This window comes from Triticum aestivum, chromosome 2A (assembly GCF_018294505.1).
Source record: "Triticum aestivum cultivar Chinese Spring chromosome 2A, IWGSC CS RefSeq v2.1, whole genome shotgun sequence".
In the NCBI taxonomy this organism is placed as follows: Eukaryota; Viridiplantae; Streptophyta; class Magnoliopsida; order Poales; family Poaceae; genus Triticum; species Triticum aestivum.
In genome coordinates, this window is record NC_057797.1 from 390,881,328 (window position 1) to 390,902,785 (window position 21,458).

Genomic DNA, 21,458 nt, shown 5'->3' on the forward strand with positions numbered 1-21,458 from the left:
AAGAACTTGCATGACATCTTTTGTCCTACCCTCTCGTGGTAGCGGGGTCCTAGCGGAAACTAAGGGATATTAAGGCCTCCTTTTAATTGAGTACCGGACCAAAGCATTAACACATAGTGAATACATGAACTCCTCAAACTACGGTCATCACCGGTAAGTATCCCGATTATTGTCACTTCGGGGTTAACGGATCATAACACATAATAGGTGACTGTAGACTTGCAAGATGGGATCAAGAACTCTCATATATTGATGAAAACATAATAGGTTCAGATCTGAAATCATGGCACTCGGGACCTAGTGACAAGCATTAAGCATAGCAAAGTCATAGCAACATCAATGTCAGAACATAGTGGATACTAGGGATCAAACCCTAACAAAACTAACTCGATTGCATGATAAATCTCATCCAACCCATCACCGTCCAGCAAGCCTACGATGGAATTACTCACGCACGGCGGTGATCATCATGAAATTGGTGATGGAGGATGGTTTATGTTGACGATGGCGACGCATTCCCCTCTCCGGAGCCCCGAACGGACTCCAGATCAGCCCTCCCGAGAGGTTTTAGGGCTTGGCGGCGGCTCTGTATCATAAAACGTGATGAATCCTTCTCTCTAATTTTTCTCTCTCCGAAACCAAATATATAGAGTTGGAGTGAGGTCGGAGGAGCTCCAGGGGGCCCACGAGGTATGGGGCGCGCCCTAGGGGGCAGGCGCGGCCCCCACCCTCGTGGACAGGTGGTGGGCCCCCTGGTCTTCATCTTTTGCAAGGATTTATTATTATTTCCAAATAGAATTTCCGTGATGTTTCAGGTCATTCCGAGAACTTTTGTTTCTGCACATAAATAACATCATGGCAATTCTGCTGAAAACAGCGTCAGTCCGGGTTAGTTCCATTCAAATCATGCAAGTTAGAGTCCAAAACAAGGGCAAAAGTGTTTGGAAAAGTAGATACGACAGAGACGTATCAAGCCTCCAAGGACCGGTTGATCTTTTTAAGATGAACCGGTACTGTAGAATTGTAATCTTTAACTTTCGCCTGTGTAGTCCCCAAGAGCCGGTTTATCTTTCCAAGCTGAACTGGGACTTTGCCAATGTTACTTTGAGCAAATGTACATTAGCCCCCAAGTGCCAAGAATAATACTTGTATTGTGCTTGGGACTTGTAAAAAAATTCTGATAATCAAGCAAATAGCCATTAGCCCCCAAGTGCCAAGTGTATAACTTGTTATGTGCTTGGTACTTCAAATATTCACTGCCACCTCACAATATGTCTTTCTCTTATAGGCTGAGCTGAGCAAAAAGGAAGCCCAAACCGCTGATCTTCAAGAAAATATCAAATCCCAGCAAGCAGAAACATCCAAAGCCAAAGAGGAACTGACTAGTGCCTTAGCAGCCATGGAGAGGCTGAAGGAAACTTTTAAGAAGGAACGGACAGATTGGGGCATAGAGAAAACCGCATTACAAAAGGGAGCTGAAGACGCAGAAGCAGCCGTTAAACCGGTGGCGGAAGAGCTAACCAGTTTAAAGCGGCAGATAAATGCCATGACCTCTCCTGTGTTTGGTAAGTATCTTCACCCGAAGTATTATACATTATCTCATCAGCTACCGGTTTACTGATGCTCTCAATGATACAGGAACTCGCATTACCCATCCCAGATCTGACATGCGGATGAAGCAGAAGGCTGCCTATACTCTTATAGAGCAGTTATATTCCGGAGCCCAACGGGCCATTTGCACTGCTGCTCATAACAAACCGCCTCCAGCTTTGATAAAGGAAACCATTGAAAAGCTTTCAATGCTGCCTGCCCGGTTGGACGAGTTAAAAATATCAGCTGCAAGGTCAGGTGCGCTAACTGCGCTAATCCGGGCTAAGGCATGGATACCAGATCTTGACTCGTCGGATATAGGCAGCGGCTATCCTGGCATAAAGGAGGACAATTCAGAGTTTAACAATGATGATCTTTGAAGGTTGACAGATCTCTCTCATTACCAGCCGGTTTATGATTCTGATCATAAAAGACTTCCTGCGCCAACACATGATGTAGAAGATCGTATTCCGCCAATCTGTAAGCATACCTATGCCCCTGATTTTGACCCCTCCAACCTTATAAGCGATGAATCTGTGTTCCAAGCCTTAACTGGAATCGATTGGGCAACCATTGACTTCCAGCCACTGGGTAGAAAGGAGGAGGATGCACCAGCGCAAGACGATCCACAACCTCCAAGTCGGCCTAGTGATGAGTCATGACCCAGAGGCCAGTTTATCCTTCTGCCTGCCACACTTGCTGAAAACAACTATTCTTTTGGGCATTAAAGCGCCTTGTAATGGGCTAGTTCAAAACACTGGGTCTGCTATGCCATCGCGCATACTTATTTTTCCAGATACTGTGAATCCACCATACTTTTAGGATATATTATGTTCATAATCCATAGCAGTGTTATTCAAACTATTCCTGCATACAAGAAGTTGAAAGTGTCCAGGCGGTTTACCGCAGGACGGGTCATGATGCCCAAATATATAGTCGGGGTTTATAACCAAGGCTATACTTTGAAAATAATCAAAGATGAAAGAGATGATACCTATGATATTGAATCAAACTGTTGGTTGACCAACTTTTTCTATATTAAGCGTGACAACCCCTATCTTGAGTATTGATAACTCCTTCCATGTTTTGCCGGTTTATGATAAAACTGTACCGGGTTATAATAAACACCGGTTTATATATAATGCTGGTGACTTGTAGTCGAAACCAGGCCAGGTCAATAAAAGCCAGATTATAATTGATCATGTACTGACAACGTATCGTTGAAAGCTGAACTGGGTCAATAAATGCCAGTTTATCATAAGATATTAAAAATCTCACCAAACGAGAAAAAACTTAGCAAATAACAACATAAAAGAATATGCAAGGCTTTTTAGGGGCTGCTAGGCCCAATCGAGGCTTTTCATGGGCTGCCAGGCCACTGAGTTAAACCATTTTTTGAAGCCTTTTAAGATGGACCTCACATTAACCAATCGTCATTTTCACTTTGACAAGTTCAGGGTCTATGAGATTGACTTGTTAAACGTTCGGCGGGTCATACGAAGATTACCTGGACGGAGTGGCTTACTTAAAAAGGCAGGATAACCAGGGTTTTAGGTGAATACACCTGGCTTGATAGCCTATTACAAGGGTGTAGACGTCTTTGTTCTTTGAGAAGCAAAGAGCCCGCAAGTAATATTTTGAGTTGTACTCAGTGGGTGCCTATGTTTGAGTTGTGCTTTTGCAACACTCTCTTTGGCCCCACGTGATTCCCCTTTTGTCCTTAAGCCGATCAAGAGGTGTAGCTATGGTTCGAATACGACCAAGCCCCCAAGTGATTTCCTTTTATATATATATATGGCTGCATAAGCCGGATCAATGGGTAAATAGAACTCCGCTTTGTAAACAGAAGGCCCCATGTAACCACACATGATGTAAAAAAACAACAGAGACCCCGCTTTAGCTGAGGCTCCGGTTTATTATATTGGACATAATATATACATTGTCATAACTATGTACATAAGAAGAGCATGTGGCTCAAGTATAGTAAGGCCGAAGATGAGCTATATTCCATGGCCATTGGGTCTCCTCCTTCGATTTACGTGAGTCTTTGTGCTCTCGAACATCGATGAGGTAGTATGATCCGTTGTGCAGATTTTTGCTGACCACAAAAGGTCCTTCCCAAGGCAGGGACAACTTGTGCATATCAGTCTGATCCTGGATGAGCCAGAGCACCAGATCGCCTTCTTGAAAAGTTCTAGTTTTACCCCGGCGGCTGTGATAACGACTCAGGTCTTGCTGGTAAATCGCCGAACGAGCAGCTGCAATATCACGCTCCTCATCTAACAGGTCAAGTGAATCCTGGCGTGCTTTCTCGTTATCAACTTCGACATAAGCCTCCACACGGGGCGAGTCATGACGGATGTCACTAGGGAGAACCGCCTCTACTCCGTAAACCATGAAGAAAGGCGTGTAACCCGTAGATCTGTTCAATGTGGTATTGATACTCCATAACACCGAAGGTAACTCCTCCACCCAACAACCTGGCGTCCGTTTTAAAGGAACCATAAGATGGGGCTTGATGCCTCTCAAAACCTCTTGAATTCCTCTCTCGGCTTGACCATTAGATTGGGGGTGAGCCACTAATGACACATCAAGACGGATGTGCTCACGTTGACAAAATTCTTCCATAGCACCATTGGACAGATTAGTACCATTATCAGTTATGATGCTGTGTGGAAAACCAAAATGCAAAATCACCTTTTTGATTAATTGAACCGTCGTAGCTGCATCACACTTGCTGACTGGCTCTGCCTCTACCCACTTGGTGAACTTATCAACCGCCACTAGTAGGTGGGTCTTCTTGTCATTGGGCCTCTTAAAGGGCCCAACCATATCCAGTCCCCATGTTGCAAACTGCCAAGTGATCGGAATCATCCTCAATTCTTGAGCTGGAACATGAGCGCGGCGTGCAAACTTCTAACAACCGTCACACCTCTTTACCAAATCCTCCGCATCAGCATGAGCCATCAACCAATAGAAACCGTGAAGAAAAGCTTTAGCTACCAAGGATTTTGAACCGGCATGGTGACCACAATCTCCTTCATGGATCTCATGCAAAATCTCACAGCCTTCTTGAGGAGACACACAACACTGAAACGCCCCTGTTACACTGCAATGATGCAATTCCCCATTGATAATGGTCATTGACTTGGATCGCCGGATTATCTGCCTGGCCAAAGTTTCGTCCTCCGATAACTCGTCCCGGTTCATATACACCAAGTATGGGACTGTCCAATCTGGGATAACGTGAAGAGCCGCCACCAATTGAGCCTCCATTTCGGGAACAACCAAATCCTCCTCTGTAGGTAGCTTGACCGATGGAATAGTCTAATAAGTGTTATCTGGCTTTTCCTCCGGTGCCTGCAACTCGGTCCAGTCATTGATGAAATCCACCGGTGCTTGAGACTTGATCGCTGTGCGAGGCATATTTTTTAACCCGTGAGGTCCAAGCTCAATAGCCCACTTGGCGACCTGGCTAGTTGCTTCCCTGTTTTGGATGATATCCCCCAAGGGGCAGAACTGACCACCGTGATAGGATGACCCTAAAATAATGCTTGAGCTTCCGGCTTGCCATAAAAACTCCATACACCAGTTTCTGCCAATGTGGGTACCTCTGCTTGGACTCAATAAGCACCTCACTGATATAATAAACCGGCTGTTGAACCGGATACTCCTTCCCGACCTCCTTGCTCTCCACAACAATAGCCACACTAACAGCCCGGGCATTGGCAGCCACATATAATAACAAGGGCCCATTATGAACAGGAGCAGCAAGGATAGGCGGCTCAGCTAGTAGCCGCTTTAAACTCTCAAAGGCTTCATTGGCAGCATCACTCCAGACGAAATGGTCTGTCTTCATCATCTGATACAGAGGGATTGCCTTTTCTCCCAAATGGCTGACAAACTGGCTCGATGCTACAATACGACCCGCCAGACGCTGAACATCGTTAATACATGCCGGTTTAGCCAGAGACATAATAGCTTTGATCTTATCCGGGTTAGCTTCAATGCCCCTGTTAGACACCAGAAAACCCAAGAGTTTGCCTGCCGGTACACCAAAGACACACTTGGCCGGATTAAGCATCATCTTATAAACCCAGAGGTTATCAAAAGTCTCCTTCAAGTCATCTATCAATGTTCCCCCCTTTCTGGACTTTACCACAATATCATCCACATAAGCATGAACATTGCGCCCAATCAGATTATGAAGACAATTCTATACACAGTGTTGATAAGTCGCTTGGGCATCCTTGAGCCCAAAAGGCATAGATACATAGCAGAAGGCTCCAAAGGGAGTTATAAATCTGTCTTCTCCTGGTCCTTAACTACCATTTTGATCTGATGATAACCAAAATAAGCGTTCAGAAAACACAAATAGTCACAACCCGCCGTAGCATCAATGATTTGATCAATACGAGGGAGAGCAAGGGGATCAGCTGGACAGGGTTTGTTCAAATCCGTGTAGTCCACACACATACGCCAAGTGTCGTTCTTCTTAAGTACCAGCACCGGATTAGCTAGCCACTCAGGGTGAAAGACCACAATAAACCCTGCTGCCAAAAGCTGGGCTACCTCCTCACCAATAGCCTTGCACCTTTCTTCATTGAAGCGGCGGAGAAACTACCTGACCAGTTTAAACTTAGGATCTATATCAAGAGTGTGCTCAGCGAGTTCCCTCGATACACCTGGCCTATCATAAGGTTTCCATGCAAAGATGTCTCGGTTCTCACGGATGAACTCGATGAGCGCGCTTTCCTATTTCGGATCCAGGTTAGCGCTGATGCTGAACTGCTTGGATGAATTGCTAGGAACAAAGTCAACTAGCTTAGTTTCCTCAGCCGATTTAAACTTCCAAGCTGGATCATGCTCTATAGTTGGCTTCTTCAGAGAAGTCATATCTGCCGGATCAATATTGTCTTTGTAGAACTTCAATTCCTCTGTTGCACAAACCGACTCAGCATAGGCCGCATCACCTTCTTCACACTCCAAAGCAATCTTCCAGCTCCCATGCATTGTGATTGTCCCCTTATGACTCGACATCTTAAGCTACAGATAAACATAACAGGGCCTTGCCATGAAATTAGCATAAGCCGGCCATCCACACAGGGCATGATATGGGCTCTTGATTTTTACCACTTCAAAAGTAAATGTTTCTGATCTTGAATCAGGATCATCTCCAAAAGCCACCTCTAGAGCTATCTTACCAACTGGGTATGCTGATTTACCAGGCACCACACCATGAAAAACGGTGTTCGATGGTTTAAGATTTTTATCTGTCAACTCCATGCGATGGAAGGTTTCATAGTAAAGAATATTGATACTGCTCCCTCCCTCCATGAGTACCTTGGTGAGATTATACCCCCAACCTAAGGTGCCACCACTAAGGCCAGATGACCCGGATTATCAACCCCGGGTGGATGATCCTCTCAACTCCACAAAATGGGCTGTTCCAACCAGTGCGGATAATGGGGCACCGCCAGTTCAATGGAGTTTATTGGCCTCTTATGCAGCATCTGATCGCGCTTACATAGGCTAGTGGTGAAAACATGGTACTTCCCACTATTTAACTGCTTCGGATTACTCTGATAACCCGATTGTTGCTGCTGCTGACCCCCTGATGATTATAACCTCCCTGGTTGCCCTGACTGCCTTGATTGCCATGTCCGGTTTGATTGCCTTGGAATCCTGAACCGGAGCTGCCTCCACCATAACCCGGCCCATGAGAGCTGCCTCCTGAACCGCCGGGTGGCCCATGGTCGTATTGGAACAGATTCGAATTTTTAAACTCCCGCATGATAAAGCAATCCTTCCAAAGGTGCGTAGCTGGCCTTTCTTTCGACCCATGTTTTGGGCAAGACTGGTTTAACAAGCGCTCAAGATTGGAGCCTGATCCTCCACCCCACTGGGGCGGTTTACCCGTACAATGCTGATCATTATCCTGGGTGTTGGTGTTAGCCACAGAGTCCAAGCTGTTATCCGCCTTGCGTTTACCGTTGTTCCCATGACCCGCCGGGTTATGTTGCTGCCCCTTGGCACTGCCATTCTTCTTTCCCTTCCCCGGACTTTAATCCTCAGACTCGGGGTCCTTGGTACTATCTGAATTGGCATACTTAACCAGAGGTGCCCTGAGCGTTGCCATGTTGCTGCAGTGATGCTTGAGTCTTCCCAACTTCAGCTTCAAAGGCATAAACCGGCAATTGCCTTCCAATGTTAAGACTGCCATGTTAGCATTGATGCGGTCTGACGAATGCAGAATGGGTCGTAGACTCCCCTTCCTCTTAAACACAGGCGGCTAAATCCACGATTGACAAGGGCTGTTTGCACGTATCTCTGAAATTCTGGATAAATCGGCCTTTTAACTCGGCCCATGACCCAATGGAGTTAGCTGGTAAACTTTTTAACCAAGTATGAGTTGTTCCTTCCAACATCATGGTGAAATACTTAGCACATGCCACATCATCCACGTCCAGCATCTCCATCGCCATCTCATAGCTTTCGACCCATGACTCAGGGGGTAAATCAGTAGTGTAATTGGGCACCTTATGAGGACCCTTGAAGTCCTTGGGCAGCCGCACGTTACGTAGGGCTGGGGTGAGACACGGCACCCCCAAAGAACTGAAAACCATGCCTGGTTCCATCGAAGTGGTTGGACGAACCGGAGTAAGCTGATGGGCCACGTATTGCGCTGCTAACTCGGCTTCGCAACGTGCTCTACCGTGATCCACCACATCCTAAGCATTAGCACCGCCGCCCGCCGGGTTATGACCTCGCGGCGGGTTATGGTTTCGCGCACTGCTTGATACGGTCGGTTCATCAATATGCCTCTTGTAGCTCCGACTTGGGCGGGGGTGGAATGAATCCTCTCGCGACTGTACGAATAAGCCTGCTGTTGGGTCAAAGCCGTCTGAAGGAGCTCCCTAGCCCATCGTGTTTCAACTGCTACTGGAGACTCGCCATCGATCGGGAGAGTTGCCAATCTTGAAGCGGCGGCAATGATGTTATCCAACATTATAGAGTAATGACCTGGAGGCGTTGAGACATGCTGTGATGGGACATTGTTCTGACGAGGCGGGTCCATCGCGCGTGGCTGAACCGGCGCCCCCGTTCCAGGTGCCTCCACCCGGTTTACCACTGGCTGGTTGCTGGTCCCTACTCCCGGCGTGTTAAATTGATTCCATCCCTCGTAAACCGGAGGCAGGTGAGACCTGTACCTTCTCCTCATGACATCATTTGATGCGCTCTGATCCAGCATAAGCCGATAAGCCTGTGCCTCTAACTCAGCCCGCTCCGCGGCCATCCTCGTGTTCTCTGCTGTCAGATCTACCTTAGCTTGAGCTAGCTGATCCTTCACCTTTGCAATCTCTGCGTTATGATGATCCTGATCTGCCGGATTAACCTCAGCTACCAGCAATGTTGCCAAAGTGTCGAATAAATCAGACAAAACCTAAAACGGCGGTGGTGCAGGGCCTCCTGCCCCAGCCAACGTTGCAGCTGCTGAACCGAAAACACCTCTGCGGTGGTAGAAGAATGTTCCATTGATTGTGTACTGGCCATGAAGATCGCAACTCGACTCGGCGGGTCAGAGAGGTCCGGAATACTGTCGCCATCGGAACTGCCACTAATCCGGCCATCATGTAGTTGATACAGCGACTCGGTTTCTCCTGTTGAAGACTCGTCATCAGAGTAAACGACGGTTTTGCCACCGGATACCGGTCTATCCTCAGATTCCACTCCGTGGATGACCCCCACGAAGGCACGTTTTATGACGGGCTGAACTCGGGCAGGTCTCGCATGTTGAGCTGTCTGGACGATGTCGGTGCAGATGTCCGGCTCAGGGCCCGGTTCGCTGAACTTGCCAATGAAGATGTGTATTCCGCCAAAGGGGACCCGGTACCCATACTCGATCGAGCCGGCCTCGGGGCCCCAGCCTGCGTATCCCTTGAGTCCTTTGAAGCTGCCCTTCAAGAACTCGAAACCATCGTGCGATAGCCCCACGGTGGGCGCCAACTGTCGTGGTTTTGTCACGGCAGATGTCCTAGTGAAAGGACTTAGTCATGGAACCATCGCGATGGCTTAGCTTAAAGGGGTTAAAGTGGAAAAGGGACACAAGGAATTATACTGGTTCGGCCCCTTACGATGAAGGCAAAAAGCCTACTCTAGTTGTGATGGAATTGCTAGGGTTTCGATGACTAGGCAGCAAATCCGCTTTGCCTGGCTCTCGAGTTGTTGTTTGTTGTCTGTCCCTAAACCACTGCCGGGTCGTCCCTTTATATACACAGGTTGACACCCGCCGGTTAACAGAATCCCGATACCGTCTCATATACGTGCCCAGCTCGGTTTCTACCTTTCTTTGCCTTACAACATAAGTTACATTTCATATGGCGGTTTATGTCTACGGGCCCTAATCCGCCTTTGGGCCCTAGGCCTTCATGTTTGATCTCCTCTGTAAAGCGCCATATTTCTTGTCTTCATAGGCTTCGAACATGACTAACTCATTGTGGGCATAACCCGGCCCCTCATGGCCGGTTTATATTTAGTAGTAATATCCCCAACACCTGCTATACATTATTTTGCTCTCTTCATAGGTAGATGCATAAATGGTAAGGATGAGGCATGTCACATGTGTGTGCCAGATCTTAGTGTTCTCAAGAGTGTTGTATTAGGAGATAGACAATATAACTTGTTGGCCATTGTTGCACGCAGGTTGCATAATAACAAAATTAAGGGAGATTTCTTTGGTGGAATTTATGCAACCCGTTTAGCTGATTTTCTTGAGATACACATACATGGAGATGATATTGAGTTGCCTCCTGCTTATTTAGATTATAATGCCATGGTTCGTCATCAATTTGTTGAGAGGAAAAATCAGTTCCGCCAGTACCAACTAATCTTTGACAGACGACACACCTATCACGTCGCTCTCCCTGCTCCTGCCTTCTTTGACTTTCAGGCAAAAGGGAGATATGTTATAACCAGGGAGCAGGCGACCAAGTACGAGAGGAGGACGGAGGCAACTCACCTCTAAGCTACAACTCGTCAGGCAATAGCTGATGCATCCCAGTTCGACCCCATATTCAACTTCAGATAACCACCAGGCCATCCATGGGCATAGACCAACTTAGGCCAAAAGCCTAAGCTTGGGGGAGTACGTATTTCTCACCGACATTACATTCATGTTCACACACTCATGCCAGTTGTCGGTGCTCATACATTTTCATTATATCATCCATGCTAGTTTCTTTTCCTTTTAAGCTTTCTTCTTGTGTGTTTGAAAAACCTTAAGAAAAAACAAAAAAATAGTTGTAGCTTTTAGCTAGTTTACTTTCCATGCCTGTAGTAGTAGTAACTAAAAGAAAACCAAAAAAGATTTCCCGTTCTTCTTTTGCCTGTTGGGAGCTTTGCCATGTAAATAGTTTTATCTTTTCTTTCCTTTGGGGGTCGAGAGGAGAAGACCATAATGAAAATGTTGAGTGGCTCTTATATGCATTATTGTTGATCTAACAAAGATCCCATATTACCTTGTCTTCTCTCTTGAATTGAATGCTTGCATATTCCAGCTTAGTCTAATGCACGTGCACTATTATTATTTTCCACATTATTCGGTTGTGCAAGTGAAAGGCAATAATGACGATATATGATGAACTTATTGAGATGAGGAAAGTTGGTATGAACTCGACCTCTTTTGTTTATGTAAATATGATCATTCCATCGTTCCTGATTCAGCCTATTATGAAAGAAACACATTTGCAATGACAATTAGAGATTGTAGTTACTTATGCCATGCTTAATTAGCTAGGAGTTTATAATGGTTTAGCTTGCGTGCCAACATGCTATTAAAATGGTTGTGATGTGGTATGATAGGGTGGTATCCTCCTTTGAATGATTTGAGTGGGTTGACTTGGCACATGTTCACGCATGTAGTTGAAATAAAAATCAACATAGCCTCTACGATATTTATGTTCATGGTGCATTATATCCTACTCATGCTTGCATTTGGTGTTGGTTAATTTTAATGCATGTTCATGACTGTTGTTTCTCTCTAGCTGGTCGCTTCCCAATCTTTTTCTAGCCATCACTTGTACTAAGCGGGAATACTACTTGTGCATCCAATTCCATAAACCCCAAAGTTATTCCATATGAGTCCACCATACCTACCTATATATGGTATCTACCTTCCGTTCCAAGTAAATTTGTATGTGCCAAACTCTAAACCTTCAAATAAACATTCTGTTTTGTATGCTTGAATAGATCATGTATCAACTAGGGCTGTCTGTATCCTCCATGCTAGGCGGGTTATTCTCAAGAGGAGTGGACTCCGCTCCTCATTCATGAGAAAATGGCTGGTTAACGGGATGCCCAGTCCCATGCTCAAATCAAATCAAAATAATTGCAAATAAAACTCCCCAAGGATTGTTGTTAGTTGGAGGCACCCGTTGTTTCGGGCGAGCCATGGATTGATGCTTGTTGGTGGTGGGGGAGTATAAACTTTACTATTCTATTAGGCAACCGCCTATAATGTGTGTAGCATGGAAGATATCGAGATCTCTCGGTTGTGATGTTGACAATGAAAGTATACCACTCAAAATATTATTCACATCTATTTCAAAACTGAGCTTTGTCACCTCTACAAATCCCTGCTTCCCTCTGCAGAGGGCTTATCTATTTACTTTTATGTTGAGTCATCATCCTCTTATTAAAAAAGCACCAGTTGGAGAGCACCGCTATCATTTGTATCCATTATTGTTAGTTTACATTGAGTATGACTATGATTGGATCTCTTTTACCATGAATTACAATGTCTAGTTAGTCCTTGATCTTTAAAGGTGCTCTGCATTTATGTTTTGCGGTCTCATAAAGGGCTAGCGAGATACCATCTTGTTATATCATATCATTATTGTTTTGAGAAAGTGTTGTCCTTTGAGATTTGTTATTATTGCTCGCTAGATGATTATGCCATTGATATGAGTAAACATGAGACCTAAATGTTATTGTGAATATGGTTAGTTCATAATCTTTGCTAAAAACTTGAATACTGGCTTTACATATTTACAATAACAAGAGCAAACAGAGTTTGTAAAAGGTTTTCTTTATCACTTTCAGTTTATCAACTGAATTACTTGAGGACAAGCAAAGGTTTAAGCGTGGGGAAGTTGATACGTCTCTGTTGTATATACTTTTCCAAACACTTTTGCCCTTGTTTTGGAATCTAACTTTCATGATTTGAATGGAACTAACCCGGACTAACGTTGTTTTCAGCAGAATTGCCATGGTGTTATTTTTGTGCATAAATAAAAGTTCTCGGAATGACCTGAAAATCAACGGATATTATTTTTGGAATATATAAAAAATAATGGAAGAAGAATCCATGTCAGGGGGCCCACACCCTGTCCACGAGGGTTGGGGCGCGCCTACCCCCTGGGCTCGCCCCCTGCCTCGTGGGCCCCCTGATGCTTCACCGACCTCAACTCCAACTCCATATATTCGTGTTCAGGGAGAAAAGAATCAGAGAGAAGGATTCATCGCGTTTTATGATACGGAGCCACCGCCAAGCCCTACTCTTGGGAGGGCTGATCTGGAGTCCGTTCGGGGCTCTGGATAGGGGAATCCGTCACAATCGTCATCATCAACCTTCCTCCATCACCAATTTCATGATGCTCACCGCCGTGCGTGAGTAATTCCATCATAGGCTTGATGGACGGTGATGGGTTGGATGAGATTGATCATGTAATCGAGTTAGTTTTGTTAGGGTTTGATCCCTAGTATTCACTATGTTCTGAGATTGATGTTGCTATGACTTTGCTATGCTTAATGCTTGTCACTAGGGCCCGAGTGCCATGATTTTAGATCTGAACCTATTATGTTTTCATGAATATATGTGAGTTCTTGATCCTATCTTGCAAGTCTATAGTCACCTATTATGTGTTATGATCCGTTAACCCCGAAGTGACAATAATCGGGACCATTACCAGTGATGACCGTAGTTTGAGGAGTTCATGTATTCACTATGTGTTAATGTTTTGGTCCGGTACTCTATTAAAGCAGGCCTTAATATCCCTTAGTTTCCAGTAGGACCCCGCTGCCATAGGAGGGTAGGACAAAAGATTTCATGCAAGTTCTTTTCCATAAGCATGTATGACTATATTCGGGATACATGCCTACATTACATTGATGAACCGGAGCTAGTTCTTTGTCACCCTATGTTATAACTGTTGCATGATCGATCTCATTTGACATAATTCTCCATCACCGATCCAATGCCTACGAGCTTTTCATATATTGTTCTTCTCTTATTTACTTTTCCGTTGCTACTGTTACAATCACTATAAAACCAAAAATATTATTTTTGCTACCATTACCACTACTATCATATTACTTTACTACTAAACACTTTGCTGCAGATATTAAGTTTCTAGGTGTGGTTGAATTGACAACTCAACTGCTAATACTTGAAAATATTCTTTGGCTCCCCTTGTGTCGAATCAATAAATTTGGGTTGAATACTCTACCCTCAAAAACTGTTGCGATCCCCTACACTTGTGCGTTATCACCACCGCAACCGTGCCGGCCTCACCGACTAGGCAGTTGGAGCTGCCTACTTCACCGGGCTGGCAAATAGGTCGCACCCTCATCTCAAATCACTTTATTTAGGCGTCAGTTGTCTGAATATTTATTCTTGGCCAATCAATTCCCAATGAGAAGCAGCACCCCTTGAGCCGGCGGAGCTCCTAGGCTGCCGGTTGGCTGGTGTCTAACATAAGGGTGCGGGGGTGCAAGTTTGTCGCGGAAGCAGTGCTTAGATGGCTATCTTAGAGTTGCGTGGGTTGAAGGTACTGCCGCCGCCAGATCTGGATGACGGCGGGTCTTTGTGGATTGGCCCGGGGCTGGCGCAATCATGGCAGTGCGGTGGGGTGGGGAGCGGTGTTTTGCTCGAGGCCACGGATGGCGGAGGCAGGCTGCTCTCCCGGTGGTCGCTTGCTCTTCAGGGAAGATTCTGAATAGTGTGAGACGGGAGGCACAAGACGGCCATCAAGCCATTCGGCGTAGATCGGACAGTACCAAAATAAAATAAAATCATGTGACCCCAATTTAGTCTTCAGTCAACAGACGTGTTACCACTGTCGTACCTTGCTATTGATCTCTTAGGGTATTTCTTCATATCAGAGAGCTGTGTCATTCTTAACATTATGCGTTTTCTGCATCTTTAGCCACACCGTCTTCCGACTAACTGTAGCTGGTCCAACAAGGGAAGCATACACCAGAAAGGAGCTATAGTCCCCACTCAACAGTTCCCTGCATCGAATGCGCGTGCCCGACATGGACAACCACAACAACTGCAGGGCCATCGACAAGTCATCACATGATTCTCACTCCTATGGATGGCAGCCAGATAGGTTGTACCCTCATCTTACTTGTGTGCAACATTTATGGCTTTATTATTCATCTAAGCATGGAAACTAGATTATCACATTTCTCTGTATATTCATGCTGATCTCTTACGGGTCTTGTTTAGGAGTTAACGTGGTTCCATAGTTCAGCTAAGAGACTTGTTCTTTAGGTAGCGTTGTTCCATAGTTATCATCCATCAGCCAATGCTATCCCACATGCTGGTGATTATAGTATTATACCACTTCTAGTATAACCTATGTTGTTCCTTAATACTTTTGTGTGCCATCTAGTTAATCTCAAGTACAAATGATACATATTCTGTAGCTTTCATCTGTGTTCTTCCTTTAGTTTTTGAGACATGTTGCTGCTAGTTAACCCCGGTCCTACTATTTATGTCATCTCCTACAGGCACTCATTACATAAATCAAACAACTAGTTGTCTTCCATGCATGTCAGATATAATTGCACACACTGATTTATCCACAAGAACCTCACGGAGCAATGTAACAGCCAACAAACTTGACGTCAATGATACCCAATATGATGGAACATGTAAAGGCAGTTCTTCACAAGACATGCAGAAAGATGATGAATACTATTCACCCCATAAGGTCCTTGCTCTAACTTGGCCCCTGATGCGGGTACAACATGCATATAATGTCCTGGAGTGCATCTACTCTGTTGCAATGCCTTGTGCTTCGGCTGCTGATCATGCATGTAAATATGGCATGCTTTCCTATTTTTCAGTGCCTATTCCATTAATGATAACATGTTTTCAAATTCAAGTACTGTCATTCTACTCTATCGCAATGCCATCTACTTAGTTTGGACATCATGCTTCTCAATATCTTATGCATTGTTATTCATCATTATGTACTTCATCTGTCTACCATACCATGTTCTTTTTGACATTAAAGTGTTGTTCTAGTGGTCTCTTGCAATGCCATCTTAGTTTCCAAATCATACACGCATATGTTGCCTTAGTATTTTTTGTAATGTACTCCCTCCGTAAACTAATATAAGAGTGTTTAGAATACTAAAATAGTGATCTAAACACTCTTATATTAGTTTACAGAGGGAGTATTCCGCTAGCATACATTTTTACATTCAAGTAGTGTTTTTTACACTGTTGTCCTATCGTATCCCTAGCTCTTACATCATACTCCCTCCGTCCGAATTACATGTCGCAGAAATGGATAAAACTAGATGTATCTAGAACTAAAATACGCCTAGACCCATCCATTTATTTCCGGATGGAGGGAATACATGTCAATATATCATGCCATTCTATTGTTCAGTATCTATTCCATCTCTGTTGTAGCATGTTTTAGAATTGAAGCACCATTCTTCTATATAAGGCATGCAAGCGGAAGACGGCCATGTTAGAATCTGAAGGGTTACTAACCAGGTCACTGCAAAAGATCCAAACACCAGGAGATAATAAACCAATTTCGGTTTTCATAGATACTGCTCCAGCAGAGAGAAACCCAACTCCCACTGATAATAAGAAGATTCCAGTGGCCAAAGAACTAGTCCGCTCCAGTCCAGCAAAAATATGTCAACTCCATTATAAGAAGCGTGTGCATATCCTCGCATCATGAAATTTTATAGCATTCCGATCACATTTTCTACATGTTTCTTACCCATCTCTCTTTTAGAAAATAAGCTTAAAGGATAGAAGACTTCCTGTACTGGGATCGTATTCGAGGAAAGTATCTTGCAGGAATTCTCTGTGCTCCAATGCTGATGTAAGTACCTGCTGTATATCACTATATTTTTACATCAGCATGTATTTTGTTAATCGGTGTGAATCCAACCTTTATCTGATCTAAATTCAGTTGTAGAAAAATGTTAAAGGCGACAATGTTGATTTTTGTAAGCAAAACTGCCTGGTAGTTTTGCATACTGAGCTGCATGAGTGTACTATCTCATATCATGCACATTACTGAATTGTTGTGCTACTCTGGTTGCCCATTCATTCATTGTGTCAATGTTGCTTTTGAATTACCTTACATGCCTGATGATAGATGTGCCATATTTTGTTAATTTGGTGTAGGCTGGTGTGGTCTGGTTGCCCAAACGTTCGTTGTGTCAATATTGCTTTCCTATTATCTGACCTGGCCAATGATAGCAATGCTAGTGTGTTAATTTGGTGCAGGCTGCTGAAGATAAGAAGACAAACCCTGAAAACAGCAAGGCAACCCCATTTTTATTTCCAATAAATCTAGGCCAGGTAATATGGAAATAACTCATGATTAATCTGTTCGGTTCCCCTCCTAATTTATGTTATGATGAAGTGGTCGACACACTCTCCAATATCAATAATACAACTCTGCCAAAATCGCCATCTGAATCTCACTACTGCGGGATGGTCCAAACGTGACACTATGATCAGAGACCCTACGACGAAACTGTGTGCGATGCCATAATCGCAAACGGTGGTGTAAAAGAACCATCAAAAAAAGTGCAAAACGTTTGTGATGGCGGAGCTATCAAACACGGTTCAGATTTTAGTTGCGTGTGCGATGTAGGGCATACAGTTCATCTCAATGAACTGTTTGTGATGAGGAGGAACAAAAGAAACGGGCAGCCTGATGAAGGCGTGTGCGATATAGACCATACGGTTCACTCGGATGAACTGTTTGTGATTAGGCAACACAAAAGAAATGGTCAGCCAGATCAAGGTGTGTGTGATACGCGGCAAACATGTCTGTAATCAGAAATGTGTGTGAAGACCAATAATAACACAGACGATTGCTGCTAATAAGCCATGTGATTTTCTCTGTCTACAGTAGAATAACATGTATATATATAACTGAAATAAACATCCAATTACATAAGTGACTATACAGATCATTTGCACACACCTCAATAAACAGTTGCGTGCATTCTAAAGTAGGAGAAGCGATCGTCTAGTCATCTACTTCTTATGACGCTCCCACCACTGCTATGTTGCTCGATCCCACATCTGGGTCAGGAAGAAGACAGTTCTTCATGTCAACGATCTACCTGTACATCTCGTAGCTTGTGTACACATCCACGGCCGTGTACTTGACATGTTTTTCATCCAGTCACTTATGCCACAAACTGTGCCAGGCGTTCCTATCCTTATTGCTCTCATTCTTCATCTCATGTAGTAGGGGTCGATGATGGCTGAGGCGAGGTAAACCAGGAGTTTAGTTTGTTTTTGTCGCTGCCCAAGACCTTGTAGTGGCTTTGGATGTTGACAAGATACGGGCATTTCAAGTCCGAAACCTCGAGCACTTTTAGATCGTTGGTGGTGTCCACCGTAGCGAAACTGTAGTCGAAGCTGTTGATAAAACTAGAGAAACACTCGCAAGGCCTTGTCACAAGGTGGTAGTGGTAGACAAGGACGTCATGTCCCACACACAACTGGGCGACGACAACCTTCTGATTGTGCCCGACAGGACCGCTGGTGTACTCAAGGTCGAAGCCGACCACTCGATACTTGTCCTCGGTAAGGAACTGCTCCATAGTTTGGATGGATCTCTCCATCGAGACCGGATCATTCGTGTACACCACCGAGAGGGCCTTCCCCCTAACGTGGGTGTCCACTATGTGATGCATGGTGAACTGCCCGCCATTGTCGTCGTCGGCCGCTGGGAGCGCCATTGGAGCCACGAGCAATGGTTGCAACCGCTGGATGTCGTCTCTGTATGTGTCCTTGTGGGTGTGCTTATTGTGTCGTATGAGACGAGAGATGAAGGTAAATGACCGCAGGAATAAAAGGGGGCCGGGAAGAGTGGATTCTCGGCGCTTCCGCATGGCAGTTTTTGCAGCGGGTAACTGCATCGTCGCGCCGCGCCCAGCGCAACCACTTGCACATGAACGTGCGTGATCGTGCGCCGGCCCGAAACACTGGCAGCGCGTGTGGAGGGACGAGGGCAGAGCACCCGGAGGGACGCGAGAGTAGAGCGTGCACGGCGGAACGCGAGCAGAGCGCATCGCGGCCGCCTGAACCGCAAGCAACCACACGCATAGAGTAGTTAAACAGGTAGGAAATGGTCGCCTACAAGCCGTCCGACAGTTGCGTCGCTGCGTAGAGAGCGGTCGTGTGCTACCACCTCTGTCTAGTCTATAGTATCCTTTATATTATGTGCCATATTTTGCCCTCAAATTTAACCAATAAAATGTTAATGCATGTTTTAAATATTATATAATTGGAAACTATGTTCAAATACAAATCCAACTATATAATCTTTGGCGACATGCATTCGTATTTTATTAGTTAAATCATACTTATAAACCAGGACGGTGGTATAGTAGGTAATTAAATCACAAAAGTTTTTTATTAACCGTACGTGTACGTGGCCTTTCGTCCTCCTCTCGCATGTCTTGTCACCCCGCTGCTGCAGACGGCTTACAGAGCAAGCTTGCACAACGCGTGGGGGCGTTCTTTTGGCCAAACGGTGGCACCAATGAATCGTCGATGAGCCCGTTCACGCGCAACCTCGCAGGTTCCCGCGCAAGCTTCCCGCCTGACTCGGTGAAATCCCCCAAAATACCAATGCTTACCGGCATGCTATATAAACCCTCACGGCCGGTGAGTCATGCGTCACATTTTCCCCTCCCTCCCTGTAGCTTATCTCGTCTACTTGTCCCACAATCGCCAATGGCACCAGTCCGTCATCGTCGCTCAGCCACTCCGCCGTCATCAGAGGACAGCTCCAGCTAGAGGCTACACTGCGGTGGCAGCGCAGTCCCCGGTGTAGTGTATTGCGTGTGGCATCCCTGTTGGGTGTGCGCGGAACACCCACCACACGCTCCGCCGCCAGTGCCCGTCGGCAGCTGTTGCTGGCCGCCGTTGCCGCCACACCACCATCGAAAAGCCAGGTCCCTCGCGCGCTTCGCCACTACGGCCCGAAGGCGGGAGGTGGCCGTCGTGGCCTCAACCCCACTACTGACCACTGTGGCCATCACCCGCTCCGCCACCGCGGCCCGAAGGCGGGAGGTGGTGGTCGTGGCCGCCACCCCATCATCGGCCGCCATGGCCGCCAGCCCACCGTCGACCGCCGGGGTCATCACCCGCTCCGCCACCGCCGGCCGGAGGCAGGAGGCGAAGGTGGATGCCCGCAGGTGCGCCAGCGACGTTGTGCGCTACACCGAGTTCCTGTGGGAGGGGGTGGAGCGCCTCATCGAGCATGCAAAGAGCCTTACCATCGGTGTGGCCATGACACATGCCGCCTCTGAGGCGAGGAATCAGGAGATCTACAAGGAGAACCACCGCTTCGAGAGGGATCGTCTGGAGCGGCAGAGGGCGTTCGAGGTGAGTGTCGCTGAAGCTGCAACAATGGCAGTCACCGTATTGCTGTTGCCCAGATCATCAGTAGGATCCTCCTCCTCCACCTCTGACTGAGCGCGCTCGGCAGAGGAGAGGCAGCCGTAAGTAGTACAAAGCCCCTCCACAGTAGTAGTAATATTTAGGGGCTATTTTGTTCAGTTCATCTGACTATGGATGTGGTAGAACTGTACAACATACTTTAAATTACCTAGTATATATAGTTGAACTAGCTATTTCAGTACGTGGTTGGCAACAATTGGGGAAAAGTTTGGTATGTTCAGCTGTCGAGTTGAACTGTTTGTATAAATTAAGAATGACTGCCTAATCTATGAATGAAATATATGCTTAATTACTGAATTTTAGTTGCAAGAATTAGATACTGGTAGTGATTTTTAGCTTCATATTTTGAAAATCGCAGTGTTACAAGGATTGAAAAATCTTACCAGATTGTTTGTATTTGGTTGCACACGGGTCATCCAGAACAACCGTTTGCGTTGAAGGGGTGCACAAATCCTGCGCTGCTCTCACTTTGCGTACGGGTGTTCTATCTAAAACATTTGCAATCAAGAGTAGCAGAAATCCTGCTCGGCACATTTTCATTTGGCTTCCTGGGGTAGCTGTCGGTTTGCATACAGGTGTTCTAACTAAAATGTTTGCGATGATTGTTTTATATTTAAAAAGTGAATTAAACTGCAGCTTGGGCGCCATTAATGGAGAGAGCAAGCAAGGCGGGCCGACATGGAAGTCAAAGGGCTCGCTTCCCAGTGAGCCTTCATAGCATACAACTCACATGCTTCCCGTTGAGCCTGCGTATTCGAGGATAGCTTGCACGCCTCTCGGTTAGCCTGTGCACCGGACGGTGCTCGCACGCCTCCTGTTCAGTCAAGGTCAAGCAGCTGTCCGCATAGCACCTCCTACAGCCATTAAAACCAGGACACGTGGCGTCACTTGAATGGTTAACAAAACGCATGTCAGTGTCAAAATCGGCGGATCTCGGGTAGGGAGTCCTGAACTGTGCGTCTAAGGTCGATGGTAATAGGAGACAGGGGACACAATGTTTACCCAGGTTCGGACCCTTTCTATGGAGGTAATGCCCTACTTCCTGCTTGATTGATCTTGTTGAATATGAGTATTACAAGAGTTGATCTACCACGAGATCATAATAACAAAACCCCAGAAG